Raw genomic sequence first — 14,833 nt, 5'->3', positions numbered from 1 at the left:
CCGACCTCACTAGCTGCTTTTTCTCACTCTTCTACAAAGATTTCCCTTCATCTTTCCAACCTCCAAATATTGGAATATCCCAGGGATTATTCTTGAGCTTCTTTTTGATCTGCATTCACTCCCTAGATCTCATTCAGTCCCTGGATTTTAAAAATATTCTATATTTTACCCTAAAACAAGCAAAGTTATGTACAGAAGATTAACATTTGTCTAAGAAACGGGTAGGGTAGAATACAAAAATGTAAGTGCTTTCAAGAACTGTGAAAGTCTGAGACTTACCCAACTTGCAAGCTAACAAGTTAAATTACCACAGTTTTGTGTCTGGCAGAAGACACAATATTCATGGATCTTGTAATTCCATCTATTTCTTTCAATAATTTAATTAATTTGACTTTTAACTAATGTCACTCTATTCCTTGGGGGAGGGGATTGAATGACTGTTGAATAAGATTGGAAAGAAGACTTTTCAATGCATTTCTTTTGATATCAGACCTATTGATTAAATTGATAAAATTAAACTTAAAATAATTTTTAAAATACATTAATTTTGTAGTTTGAATTTGGTACATCTAATATCTGAAATTCAGGAGTCTCAAATGCATCCAGAATCAGTCCTCTTGTCATTACCTTCTTGTCCCATCCTTGTTTCCTTTGAACTAGTTTTTCAACAGTCTCCTATTTCCATCCTTGCATACCTGTCATGAGACCATCTACACCACAGCCAGAATGATCCTTTTAAAGTGTGTACGATTATGTACCTATAAGATCAAGGCACTTCTTTGCTCAAAATTCTCTGATCACAAGGGAGAAACAAAAGAGCAATAGCATTTTACTCACAGAAATAGCACTAATCAGAGTGTCAGCATTTGAGCCGGTTCTCCAAACTTCAATTCCAAGACCTGAAAAGGATCATGTGATGCCTGCACATGCAGTGGGTTACATTACAGGAAAGGAACTCTCAGCTTTGGGAACCTGAATATTTTATAATAGGAGTAAACCTGCCAGTCCCATACTCCCAAGGGAGACACTGTTCCTATCTTCCCAAGTCATTAGTGATACAAACATCTTTGAAAAGATAGTCTGGAACAAAAGCTATCAGTGAGTTCACAAGATGTACAGAAACATGAGAATCATGCAGAATTATCTCCCAACATGTTTTTGCTTGCACTTTTTGTAAACAGAAGGATAAACAAAAACCTTTTTTTAATTGAAATATAGTTGATTTACAATATTGTCTTGGTTTCAGGTGTACAACCAAGTGATTCAGTTATCCTTTTTTTTTTTTCAGAATATTTTCCATTATAAGTTATTGCAATGTATTGATAGTTTCCTGTGCTGAATAGTAAATCTTTGTGGCTTATCTGTTTTTTATATAGTGGTTTGTATCTGTTAATCCCATACTCCTAATTTAGGCCTCCCCTCCTTTCCCTTTTGGTAACCATGAGTTTGTTTTATTTAATGTCTGTGTGTTTCTGTTTTGTATATAGATTCATTGTATTTTTTTAGATTCCACATATGATATCGTATAACATTTATTTGTCTTTCTCTGTCTGGCTTACTTCACTTAGTAGAATATTCTCTAAGGCCATCCATGTTCCTGCAAACAGCAATATTTTGTTCTTTATTATACTGAGTAATATTCCACTGTGTATGTGCATATACACAAGATATACATATATATATTTATATTTATACATATATCTCACATCTTCTTTATCCAATCATCTGTTGATGAGCATCTGGGTTGTTTCCATGTCTTGGCCACTGTGAATAGTGTTCCTATGAACATCAGGGTGCTTGTATCTTTTTGAATTAGTGTTTTCAACTTTTCTGGATATATGCCCAGGAGTGGGATTCCCGGATTATAGGGTAGCTCTATTTTTAGTTTTTTGTTTTTTGTTTTTTTTTTTTGAGAAATCTCCATATTGTTCTCCATAGTGGCTGTACCAATTTACATTCCCACCAACAGTGTAGCAGGGTTCCTTTTTCTCCACTCCCACTCCAACATTTATTGTTTCTAGACTTTTTGATGATAGCCATTCTGACTGGTGTGAGGTAATACCAAATTGTAGATTTGATTTGCATTTCTCTGATAATTAGACCATTGAACATCTTTTCCTGTGCCTGTTGGCCATCTGCATGTATTCTTTGGAGAAATGTCTATTTAAGTCTTCTGCCCATTTTTTTGATTTAGCTGTTTGTTTTCTCAATATTGAGTTGTATGTGTTATTTGTATAGCTTGGATATTAACCCCTTGTTGATTGCATTGTTTGCAAATATTTTCTCCCAGTCTGTAGGTTGTCTTTTCATTTTTCTTTTCCTATACAAAAGTTTTAATTTTGATTAGATCCCATTTGTTTATTTTTGCTTTCATTTCTTTTGCCTTGGGAAACTGATCTCAGAAAATATTGGAAAAAAAAGAAAAGAAAATATTGCTACAACTGATGTCTGAGAATGAAAAACATTTTTTAAAGTTACTAAGAAGGAGACAGAGGGAACAGGGTGGGAGGGAAAAGAATGGAAGCTAGACTTCTCTGAATATATCTTGTTTTGTATATTTGATTTTGAAATAATCTCTTTTAACTAGAAAATGAAATCAAATTTTTAAAAAGCAATCCCTAAAAACCAAAAACTGCATGAAACAAATGAACCAAATTGTCTATCAAATAGGTAGAAAAACCACACAGAGAATAATTACTTCAAGTTACTATTTTTAAGTACAGTAATTTGTCTATATCTCTCCAGGGATATTCTCCTAAGGTGAATCCAAAAACACCTTAACTCTTTTCAGCAATTGTATTAGTGGTAGTGTTGGTGTTAGTATTCTGGAGGCTGTTTCATGTAATATGTTGATGAAATTGGGAACCAAAATTTTTAGTATGAGAGTACAGAGATACAGATTGAATATCAAGAGGTTAAATAAAACCCTGTAGCTCTGAATTTGAATTAGAAGTGCTATGTATGAATTCATGATGTATTTTATCTTTATAGAAAAAAAAAATATCTATCCAAGCTCTGTCATTGAAAAGGTCTAGAAACAATGACCTTTATTGGACCCCATGGCAGCTGGACTTTTCCTCTGCCAATGCCTCCCTACTCTCCTTGCCTCCCATGGGTGTTGATCCCAAGGGCACTCCCTAATGAACAGCTTGCATTCTAATAACCAGCCATAGAAAATGCTCAGTCCTTAATATCAAATAGACCTTCCTTTTTTGAAATGTTCCCAAACAGATCCAACCAAAGACTCCCAAATGTAGGTACATATCAGTTAGAAAGCCTCCCTTTTCTTCCAAAACTCCCCTTCTTCCAAAGGAGGTCTTCCAAAACTCCCTCCATAATAGAACATTTACCAATCAGAGACGGTTTCAGAATTTCCTCTTTTTATGTCTCTAATACCCTTGAACCCAGGCTGAAATGAAAGTGGTGGTAGATGGGGTCCCTTGTCCCAGGTTTATGAATGAAGAGCTTGTGTTAATTTTTTCTTGAAGTTAGTTTTTGTCTTTGACACATCTCGGAGTCAGCTTCCCAGGGAAGCCAACAAGTGATAATTTATCTATTTATTTGCTTGTTGTCTGTCTCCCCCGACATTCCCTGGGAGTAGTAGGGCATTGTGGAGTCTCCTAGTTCTCCAACCAGCTAAAACAGTGCCTCACACTGGAAGCTGCTCAATACCAATTATGCTGGATTCAAAAGTGAAATGACATTTAAACTGAGACCTGAAAGACAAAGAGATAGCCAGGCAAAGATCTGTGAAAGAGCATCTGGGGTGTTGGGAACAGCAAGCAAAATTCCAGAGCTCTTTCCTTCCTGTTTTGGTCCCAGCTCTTTACAACTACTATTAAATATTTGGGGGAGTTAAAACATTTTTGTTTGTTTTTCGTGTTGATTTTGTTTCCAATTTCTTCCTCATTCCTGTTTCAGGATTACTAGATTTTTACAAATTTAGCTCCAGGAACATACAGACCAATGTATAACTAATCAATCTTAGATTTCTGTTCATTAGCCCATACCAGACCCAAGGTAATTTCACTCCATTATTTATACAAAACATTTGTTTGTGGGAGGATATGGTAGTTGTTATGAACTTGACTTTGGGGAGTTTAGTATCTATCAGGAATCTCTTATGATTACCCCAAGGAATAGACCAGTGTCAGAGTCCATGAGTCCATGAGTCCATGGCCCCAAGGGCGGAGGGGAGACTCCAGATGAGAACGGTCTGGGAAGAATTTTTTGCTTAAGTGTGTGACAGGCTCCTCCACTCTCCCCTCCAGTCATGCTCATTCTCTGTAGAGCCTGACCACATGTTTTGCTTTCTGCTTTAAAAACAAAATACTTCTAAATTCCATATATATGTGTTAGTATGCTGTAATGTTCTTTATCTTTCTGGCTTACTTCACTCTGTATAATGGCTGATTCATATCAATGTACGACAAAACCCACTGAAATGTTGTGAAGTAATTAGCCTCCAACTAATAAAAAATGAAAAAATAATAATAAAAAAATTAAAAAAATACTTTTTAAATGTCTTTTATTAAAGTAAAATTTGCACATGGTTAAAATATCAAATACTCTAGAAGGGTTTCTCTTACCCTTCCCCCTTATGAAGATAACCCTTTACCTTCTCAGACTTATCACTGTATCTCTAAGTAATCTGCTTCTACCCCTCTTTACTGGCAAATTGGATTAAAGATACTGAGCATGGCCCCACCCATCAGAATAAGACCCAGTTTCCCCCTCAGTCAGTCTCTCCCATCAGGAAGTTTCCATAAGCCTCTTATTCTTCTCCATCAGAGGACAGACAGACTGAAAACCACAATCACATAAAATTAACCAATCTTATCACATGGACCACAGCCTTGTCTAACTCAAAGAAACTATGAGTCATACCCTGTAGTGCCACCCAAGACAGACAGGTCATGGTGGAGAGTTCTGACAAAACGTGGTCCGCTGGAGAAAGGAATGGCAAAGCACTTCAGTATTCTTGCCTTGAGGACCCCATGAACAGTATGATAAGGCAAAAAGATAGGACACTGAAAAATGAACTCCCCAGGTCGGTAGGTACCCAATATGCTACTGGAGATCAGTGGAGAAATAACTCCAGAAAGAATGAGGAGACGGAGCTAAAACAAAAACAACACCCAGTTGTGGATGTGCCGGGTGATGGAAATAAAGTACGATGTAACAAGAAACAATATTGTATAGGAACCTGGAATGTTAGGTTCATGAATCAAGGCAAATTGGAAGTGGTCAAATAGGAGATGGCAAGAGTGAATGTTGACATTCTAGGAATTAGCAAACTAAAATGGACTGGAATGGGTGAATTTAATTCAGATGACCATTATATCTACTACTGTGGGCAGGAATCCCTTAGAGGAAATGGAGTAGCCCTCAGAGTCAACAAAAGAGTCTGAAATGCAGTACTTGGGTGCAATCTCAAAAACGACAGAATGATCTCTGTTCATTTCCAAGGCAAAACATTCAATATCACAGTAATCCAAGTCTGTGCCCCTACCAGTAATGCTGAAGAAGCTGAAGTTGAATGGTTCTATAAAGACCTACAAGACTTTCTAGAACTAACACCCCAAAAGATGTCCTTGTCATTATGGGGGACTGGAATGCAAAAGTGGGAAGTCAAGAAATACCTGGAGTAACAGGCAAATTTGGCCTTGGAGTACAGAATGAAGCAGGGCAAAGGCTAATAGAGTTTTGCCAAGAGAATGCACTGGTCATAGCAAACACCCTCTTCCAACAACACAAGAGAAGACTCTATACATGGACATCACCAGATGGTCAACACCAAAATCAGATTAATTATATTCTTTGCAGCCAAAGATGGAGAAGCTCTATACAGTCAGCAAAAACAAGACTGGGAGCTGACTATGGCTCAGATCAGGAACTCCTTATTGCCAAATTCAGACTTAAATTGAAGAAAGTAGGGAAACCCGTTAGACCATTCAAGTATGACCTAAATCAAATCCCTTACAATTATACAGTACAAGTGAGAAATAGATTCAAGGAACTAGATCTGATAGACAGAATGCCTGATGAACTATGGACGGAAGTTCATAATATTGTACAGGAGGCAGTGATCAAAATCATCCCCAAGAAAAAGAAATGCAAAAAGGCAAAATGGTTGTCTGAGGAGGCCTTACAAAGAGCTATGAAAAGAAGAGAAGTGAAAGGCAAAGGAGAAAAGGAAAGATATACCCATCTGAATGCAGAGTTCCAAAGAATAGCAAGGAGAGATAAGAAAGACTTCCTCAGTGATCAGTGCAAAGAAATAGAGGAAAACAACAGAATGGGAAAGACTAGAGATCTCTTCAAGAAAATTAGAGATACCAAGGGAAAATTTCATGCAAAGATGGGCACAATAAAGCACAGAAACAGTATGCACATAGTAGAAGCAGAAGATATTAAGAAGAGGTGGCAAGAATACACAGAAGAACTGTACAAAAAAGATCTTCACGACCCAGATAACGACAATGGTGTGATCACTCACTTAGAGCCAGGCATCCTGGAATGTGAAGTCAAGTGGACCTGAGGAAGCATCACTTCAAACAAAGTTAGTGGAGGTGATGGAATTCCAGTTGAGCAATTCCAAATCCTAAAAGATGGTGCTATGAAAGTGCTGTGCTCAATATGCCAGTAAATTTGGAAAACTCAGCAGTGGCCTCAGGACTGAAAAGGTCAGTTTTCATTCCAATCACAAAGAAAGGCAATGCCAAAAAATGCTCAAACTACTGCACAATTGCACTCATCTCACACGCTAGTTAAGTAATGCTCAAAATTCTCCAAGCCAGGCTTCAGCAGTATGTGGACTGTGAACTTCCAGATGTTGAAGCTGGTTTTAGAAAAGGCAGAGGAACCAGAGATCAAATAGCCAGCATCCATTGGATCGTTGAAAAAGCAAGAGAGTTTCAGAAAAAACATCTACTTCTACCTTATTGACTATGCCAAAGCCTTTGACTGTGTGGATCACAACAAACTCTGGAAAATTCTGAAAGAGATGGGAATCGCAGACCACCTGACCTGCCTCCTGAGAAATCTGTATGCAGGTTAAGAAGCAATAGTTAGACTGGACATGGAACAACAGACTGGTTCCAAATTGGCAAAGGAGTACGTCAAGGCTGTATGTTGTCACCCTGCTTATTTAATTTATATGCAGAGTACATCATGAGAAACGCTGGGCTGGAGGAAGCACAAGCCGGAATCAAGATTGCCGGGAGAAATATCAATAACCTCAGATATGCAGATGACACCACACTATGGCAGAAAGTGAAGAAGAACTAAAGAGCCTCTTGATGAAGTTGAAAGAGGAGAGTGGATAAACTGGCTTAAAGCTCAACATTCAGAAAACTAAGATCATGGCATCCGGTCCCATCACTTCATGGCAAATAGATGGGGAAACAACGGAAACTGTGACAGACTTTATTTTGGGTGGCTCCAAAATCCCTGCAGATGGTGACTGCAGCCATGAAATTAAAAGACACTTGCTCCTTGGAAAAAAAGCTATGACCAAACTAGACAGCATATTAAAAAGCAGAGAAAGAGAAAGACCAATACAATATACTAACACATATATATGAAATTTAAAAAGATGGTAATGATAACCTTATATGCAAAACAGAAAAAGAGACACAGATGTACAGAACAGACTTTTAGACTCTGTGGGAGAAGGCAAGGGTGGGATGTTCTGAGAGAACAGCATTGGAACAAGTATACTATCAAGGGTGAAACAGATCACCAGCCCAGGTTCAATGCATGAGACAAGTGCTCAGGGCTGGTGCACTGGGAAGACCCAGAGGGATGGGATGGGGAGGGAGGCGGGAGGGGGGATCGGGATGGGGAACACATGTAAATCCATGGCTGATTCATGTCAATGTATGGCAAAAACCACTACAATATTGTAAAGTAATTAGCCTCCAACTAATAAAAATAAATGGAAAAAAAAAAAAGGCAGAGACATTACTTGCCAACAAAGGTCTGTCTAGTCAAATCTATGGTTTTTCCAACAGTCATGTATGCATGTGAGAGTTGGACTGTAAAGAAAGCTGAGCACTGAAGAACTGATGCTTTTGAACTGTGGTGTTGGAGAAGACTCTTGAGAGTCCTTGGACTGGAAATCAGTCCTGAATATTCATTGGAAGGACTGATGTTGAAGCTGAAACTCCAACACTTTGGCCACCTGATGCAAAGAACCGACTCATTAGAAAAGACCCTGAGCTGGGAAAGATTGAAGACGGGAGGAGAAGGGGAAGACAGAGAATGAGATGGTTGGATGGCACCACCGACTCAACGGACATGAGTTAGAATAAATTCCGGGAGTTCGTGATGGACAGGGAGACCTGGTGTGCTGCAGTCCATGGGTCGCAAAGAGTCAGACATGACTGAGCAACTGAATTGAATTGAACTGAACTGAACTGAACCACTCTTTATTTGTCATTTTTAGATAATGTCTGTTCATTTACTGGTAGGACAGTTGAGAATTCAGCTCGGTTACACACACATTCCCCCCAACAACTCTTTCCCTTCATATATGATTAGAGTGTATTTTAAGGTCTTTCATAGATTTTCTTTGTATTTCTTTCCTTTAAATGTTGTAAGCTTTTATGAAAAGACTGATAATCCTTTATTATCATATGTAAGAATGAGGAAAGAAAAACAGATTAAGGACTATGTATACTTGGATAGTTCTATTGACTGGCTGAATTTCATCCACTTTAGGGTGAATAGGTTATTGTCTTAGGGACTCTAAAATGCTAGCAGTCATACCTTTGCACTTTGGAATTAAAGCTTCTCTTGCCCTCACCTGATCGTTTATTACTGACAGAGTGGCTTGTCATTTTTTAATGTTTTGGTGTCTTTCTTATCACTACTGATTACTTTTATTTAAACTTATTATGGACATACTAGCTAATGTAGTTAGGCAAAAGGAACAAAGTAAATGAACAAAATTGGAAATGAGAAGGTAAAATTATTACTTACATTTGCTACAATTATATACCTAGAAAATCAAAATGATCAATTTAAAATCACTATAAAAATAATTCAATAAAATTTATAGATACAAAATTAATAAATAGAAATATATTCAAAGTTAACATATAGCCTTCGTAGACACAAACAGGGCTTCCCTGGAGGCTCGGGTGGTAAAGAATCTGCCTGTAATGAGGGAGACCTGGGTTCGATCCCTGAGTTAGGAAGATCCCCTAGAGAAGGAAATGGCAACCCACTCCAGTATTCTTGCCCGGGAAATTCCATGGACAGAGGAGCCTGGCGGGCGACAGTCCATGGGGTCACAAAGAATCGGACATGACTGAGTGACTAACACTTCCACTTCCACATACACAAACTGAAGAGCTTGGAAGAATACATCTCATTTACAAAAGCCACTAAAAGAAAATAGATAAAATACCTGGGAATATCTTAAGATACTTGCATGATCTATATGAAGAAATCTTTTAAAAATAAAAATACTATGCAAACAGCTCATACAACTCAACATAAAAAAAAACAAATAAAAAAATAAGCAGAAGAGCTAAACAGACATTTATTCAAAGAAGATATATAGATAGCCAATAGGCACATGAAAAGATGCTCAACACTCTAATTATTAGAGAAGTACAAATCAAAACTTGCAATGAAGCATCACCTCACAGTGGTCAGAATGGCTAACATCAAAAACTCTAAAAATAATGAATGCTGGGGAGGATGTGAAGAAAAGGGAACCCTCCTATGCTATAGGTGGGAATGTAAATTGGTGCAGCCACTATGGAGAACAGTATGGAGGTCCCTCAAAAATCTAACAATAGAGCTCCCATATAATCCACCAATCTCACTCCTGGGCTTATATCCAAAATAGTTAAAAACTTTAATTTGAAAACATACACGCACCCCACTGTTCATAGCAACACTATTTACAATAGCCAAGACATGGGAACAAGCTAAATGTCTAGCAACAGAGGATTAAATAAAGAAGATGTGTTACACACACACATACACACACATATAAAACAATCAGATATTATTCAGCCTTAAAAAAGAATGAAATATTGCCATTTGTAGCAACATGGATGGACCTAAAGATATTATATAATATTAAGTGAAGTAAGTCAGACAGAGAAAGACAAATAAATGTTGTATGATATCACTTGTATGTGAAATCTGAATAATAATACAAATGAAGCTTTATAAAAAACAGAAACAGATTCACAGATATAGAAAACAAACTTATGGCTATCAAAGGAGGAGTGCGTGCATTCTAGGTCACTTCAGTCTGTCTGACTCTTTGTGATCCCATGAACCCACCAGGCTGCTCTGTCCATGGGATTCTCCAGGCAAGAATACTGGAGTGGGTTGCCATGCCCTTCTCCAGGGATCTTCCTGACCCAGGGATTGAAACCACACTTCCTGCATCTCTTGCACTGCGGGCTGATTCTTTACTGCTGAGCCACCAGGGAAGCCCCAAGGCGAAGGCCGGGAGGGGGACGGGTTATAAATTAGGAGTGAGGGATTAACAGATGCAAACTGTTATACATAAAATAGATAAGCAACAAAGATTTACTGTAAACGCAGGGAATTATATTCAATATCTTGTAAAAACCTATAATGGAAAAAATCTGAAAAATATATATATATATATATGTGAATCATTTTGCTATACACCTGAAAGTAATTGATTCACTAATATTGTTAATCAACTATACATCAATAAAAAAGTGTAGAATGGCCTAAGTTGATTCAGGACACAGAACTGTAAAAGAAATGATTAATGTCAATGATTAAAAATTAAATATTTCTGTATGGCAAATAGCACCATAAGCAAAGTCAAAAGACAAATAACAGAATAGAACAGATGACTGCAATTCAAATGACATATATATAGGGCTTCTACAAATGAAAAATAAAATACCATCAGCCAGAAAGAAAAATTGTTGGAGTCTATGAGCAAGCAGTTCACAGAGAAAGAAATGCAAATGGCTTCTAACTGTGGGGAAAATGTTCAACCTTGCTCATAATAAAAGAAATAAATAATTAAAACTACCCTGAGAAATTCTTCATTTATCAGATTCACAAGCTCCAAAAATTTGATAATCCAGTAACTGGCAAAGATGTCAGGGAAAGACTCAAACATTGCTGGTTGGGACTGCAAATCAGTAAGACCTCTGGGGAGGGTGAATGACAATGTCTGTCAAAACTACAATAGCACCCAGAAATTCTACTTCAAGGAATTTATCCTACAGATATACTCACATGTGCACAAATAGGCATATGCAGCATTGCTTGTAACAGCAAAAGTTTGGAAGCAACCAAAATGTCCATCACTAGGTCACTAGTGTGTGTATGTTATTCACTCAGTCATGTCTGATTCTTTGCAACCACATGGACTGCAGCAAGCCAGGTTCCTCTGTCCATGGAGTTTTCCAGGCAAGAATACTGGAGTGGGTTGCCATTCTCTCCTTCATGGGATCTTGTCAACCCAGGGATCAAATCCGAGTCTCCCACATTGCAGACAGCAGATTCTTTACCATCTGAGCCACCAAAGAAGCCCTAGATCACTAGTTCAGTTCAGTGCAGTTGCTCAGTCATGTCCAACTCTTTGCAACCCCATGGACTGCAGCACACCACGCTTCCCTGTCCAACACCAACTCCTGGAGTTTACTCTAACCCATGTCCATCGAGTTGGTGATGCCATCCAACCATCTCATCCTCTGTCGTCCCCTTCTCCTCCTACCTTCAATCTTTCCCAGCATCAGGGTCTTATCCAATGAGTAAGTTGTTCACATAAGGTGGCCAAAGTATTGGAGTTTCAGCTGCAGCTTCAGTCCTTCCAATGGACACCCAGGACTGATCTCCTTTAGGATGCACTGGTTGGATCTCCTTGCAGTTCAAGGGACTCTCAAGAGTCTTCTCCAACACCACAGTTCAAAAGCATCAATTCTTCGGCGCTCAGCTTTCTTTATAGTCCAACTCTCACATCCATACGTGACCACTGGAAAAACCACAGCCTTGACTAGATGGACCTTTGCTGACAAAGTAATGTCTCTGCTTTTTAATATGCTGTCTAGGTTGGTCACAGTTTTTCTTCAAGGAGCAAGCGTCTTTTAATTTCATTGACTGCAGTCACCATCTCCAGTGATTTTGGAGACCAAAAAAATGAAGTCTGTCAGTGTTTCCATTGTTTCCCCATCTATTTGCCATGAAGTGATGGAACTGGATGCCATGATCTTAGTTTTCTGAATGTTGAAAAGGCAAAAGAAAATCCAAAAAGCAAGAGAGTTCCAGAAAAAAATCTATTTCTGCTTTATTGACCATGCCAAAGCCTTTGACTATGTGGATCACAAAAAACTGTAAAAAATTCTTAAAGTGATAAGAATACCAGACCACCCGACCTGCCTCCAGAGAAATCTGTATGCAGGTCAAGAAGCAACAGTTAGAACTGGACATGGAACAACAGACTGGTTCCAAATTGGGAAAGGAGTACGTCAAGGCTATATATTGTCACCCTGCTTATTTAACTCATATGCAGAGTACGTCATGTGAAACACTGGGCTGGATGAAGCACAAGCTGGAATCAAGATTGCCAGGAGAAATATCAATAACCTCAGATATGCAGATGACACCACCTTTATGGCAGAAAGCAAAGAAAAACTAAAAAGCCTCTTGATGAAAGTGAAGGAGGAGAGTGAAAAAGTTGGCTTAAAACTCGACATTCACAAAACTAAGACCACTAGAGAAGAGGTCAAATAAATTATGGTACACTCAATAGAATACAATGCAGTCATCAAAATTAGTGTGGGATCTGTTTAGATACTAATATGGAGCTTCAAGATACATTAAGGAAAAAAAACAAGGTACAGAACTCTACATAAAATACAAAATTGTTTGTGGAAATGTATTTGCTTGCATATTAAAAAAAAATCTCTGGAGGAATATGTAAGCAATGGATACAGTTTGTTACTTCCAGGGAGAAGAACTAGGTCATTGGTTAGAAAGGAAATTTTCACTCTATTTACTTTCATACCTTTTGAATTTTGAATCACGTCCTATGTTCTGTCTATCCAAAAAAAAATTGTTTAGACAGATTTTAATAAAATAGATGTGTCTCCAATCTGTCTATTCCTCCCCATCTCCATTGCCACTTCTGTTTTTGTAATGACTTAGTGGCCTAAATGGATTCTCCTACAAAGATTTTCCCCTAACTATTCTTAGGAGTTTCAGGTCTCTCCACTACCGTTCTTTCCCATTGCTATACTCAGTGATAAAGCTATGAAGGTAATGAATACTTTGTAATTACATGCTTCGTTTTGTTTCATTCACTCATCACTGACCACCTGTTTCCCTGCCCCATAAGGGCAGGAAATTCTTAATAACTGATTCATGACTGTAAACCCAGTACTTAGGCGATTGTCTGGCAAAATCAACATTTATCAAATGATTGAAAGTTGACAAAGAGTAAGATTGTCTCACACTGATGTTCTTCCCAGCAAAGGCAGACACTATCACCCTCATTTTCTGGATGAGGAAATTTAAACTCAGAAAGGATCCATTTGAAGCCACACAGCTGGTAAAGTGGCAAAGCTAAAACTTCTGCTCTCAGTCCAGGGTTTTTTACAACAGTGGGTCTATACTTATCACAATCTTAAGGCCACTCTGCTGGAGGCCCACCCTCACCCCCACCCCAAGCAAGGTACTCCAGGCTTTATCCACAAATATAGAGGTTCTTAACAGGGACCACCATGGTAGGTTTTAGCAGGTCTATTGACCTTTCTTCATTACATGGAGAATTTTACATGTAGGTTCATTTCTATAGAGAAAGTCTCCAAGGTTTTCATCAGTTTCTCAAAGAGCTTGTGACACAGCTCCATTAAGTAGGTTCCCATGTCAGAGATTCATCCACCTTCAGTTCACCTTGCTGAACAGGAGGGTTGTAAAAGAATCTGAAGCACTGACTTTGGAATTGAGACAGGAGGGAAGGTGGCAGGGCACAATCATTGAAAGAATGCCATGGCCATTGAGGACACAGCAAAAACTGGTTAGACTCTATGAGGCCCAAGATGGAAGAAAGATTCAACTTCTAGTTGAATTTGAGCCTCATTATACACTCATTGTAATACATTAGTATATACTGAATGATACACCCACAGGTGCCATGACAGTTCCGAGGCCGACCATAAAAGGCCAAAAGGGAGCAGTGATTCAATTCCTGGAAAACCCTGTCCCTTCACTTAACAGCCTATGAAATTACCCAGCCCATAAAAACTAACCATCCTGGCCCCCAGGGGCCACTCTCACCTCCTAAGATGGCCTGCATTCTGCCTAAGGAATGTTATCTCTCTAAATAAACCTGCTTTCATTCTACTACAGGTCGCTCTTGAAATCTTTCCTGTGTGAAGCCAAGGACCCTCCCAGGCCCATCCCGGGAACTCATCCGAGACTTGGGATATGACTGTCCTCTTGTGCCCCATTTTCCTGCCATAGAACCACTAGTGTAAGCCATGAAAATTGGCATTAATGAGAGCAGAAAAGCAGAATTGACAAAATCTGAACCTCTCATCCTCCCGACCACCTCAACATCACCTGCACTCTTATTCATATCTGCCCTCAAGAGAGACTAGGAAACATGTCCCTTTGCTTATTACTCTCTGAAGCAATTAAGCATTAAAAAAAAAAAAATCTGTAAAAACATTTTGTATCTCTTTCCTTCATTGTGATTTAGTCTACCAGGAAGTGCACCACAGGATCTGTAGATCTGTTCAAAATCCAGTTACAAGGCTTATATTGCAGGAAAGGAAACACCCACCAAGGCTCGAGAGTGGGCTCTTGTCTAACA

This window comes from Cervus elaphus, chromosome X (assembly GCF_910594005.1).
Source record: "Cervus elaphus chromosome X, mCerEla1.1, whole genome shotgun sequence".
Taxonomy (NCBI): Eukaryota; Metazoa; Chordata; class Mammalia; order Artiodactyla; family Cervidae; genus Cervus; species Cervus elaphus.
The sequence above is the reverse complement of the archived record's forward strand: the minus strand, read 5'-3'. Positions refer to the sequence as shown.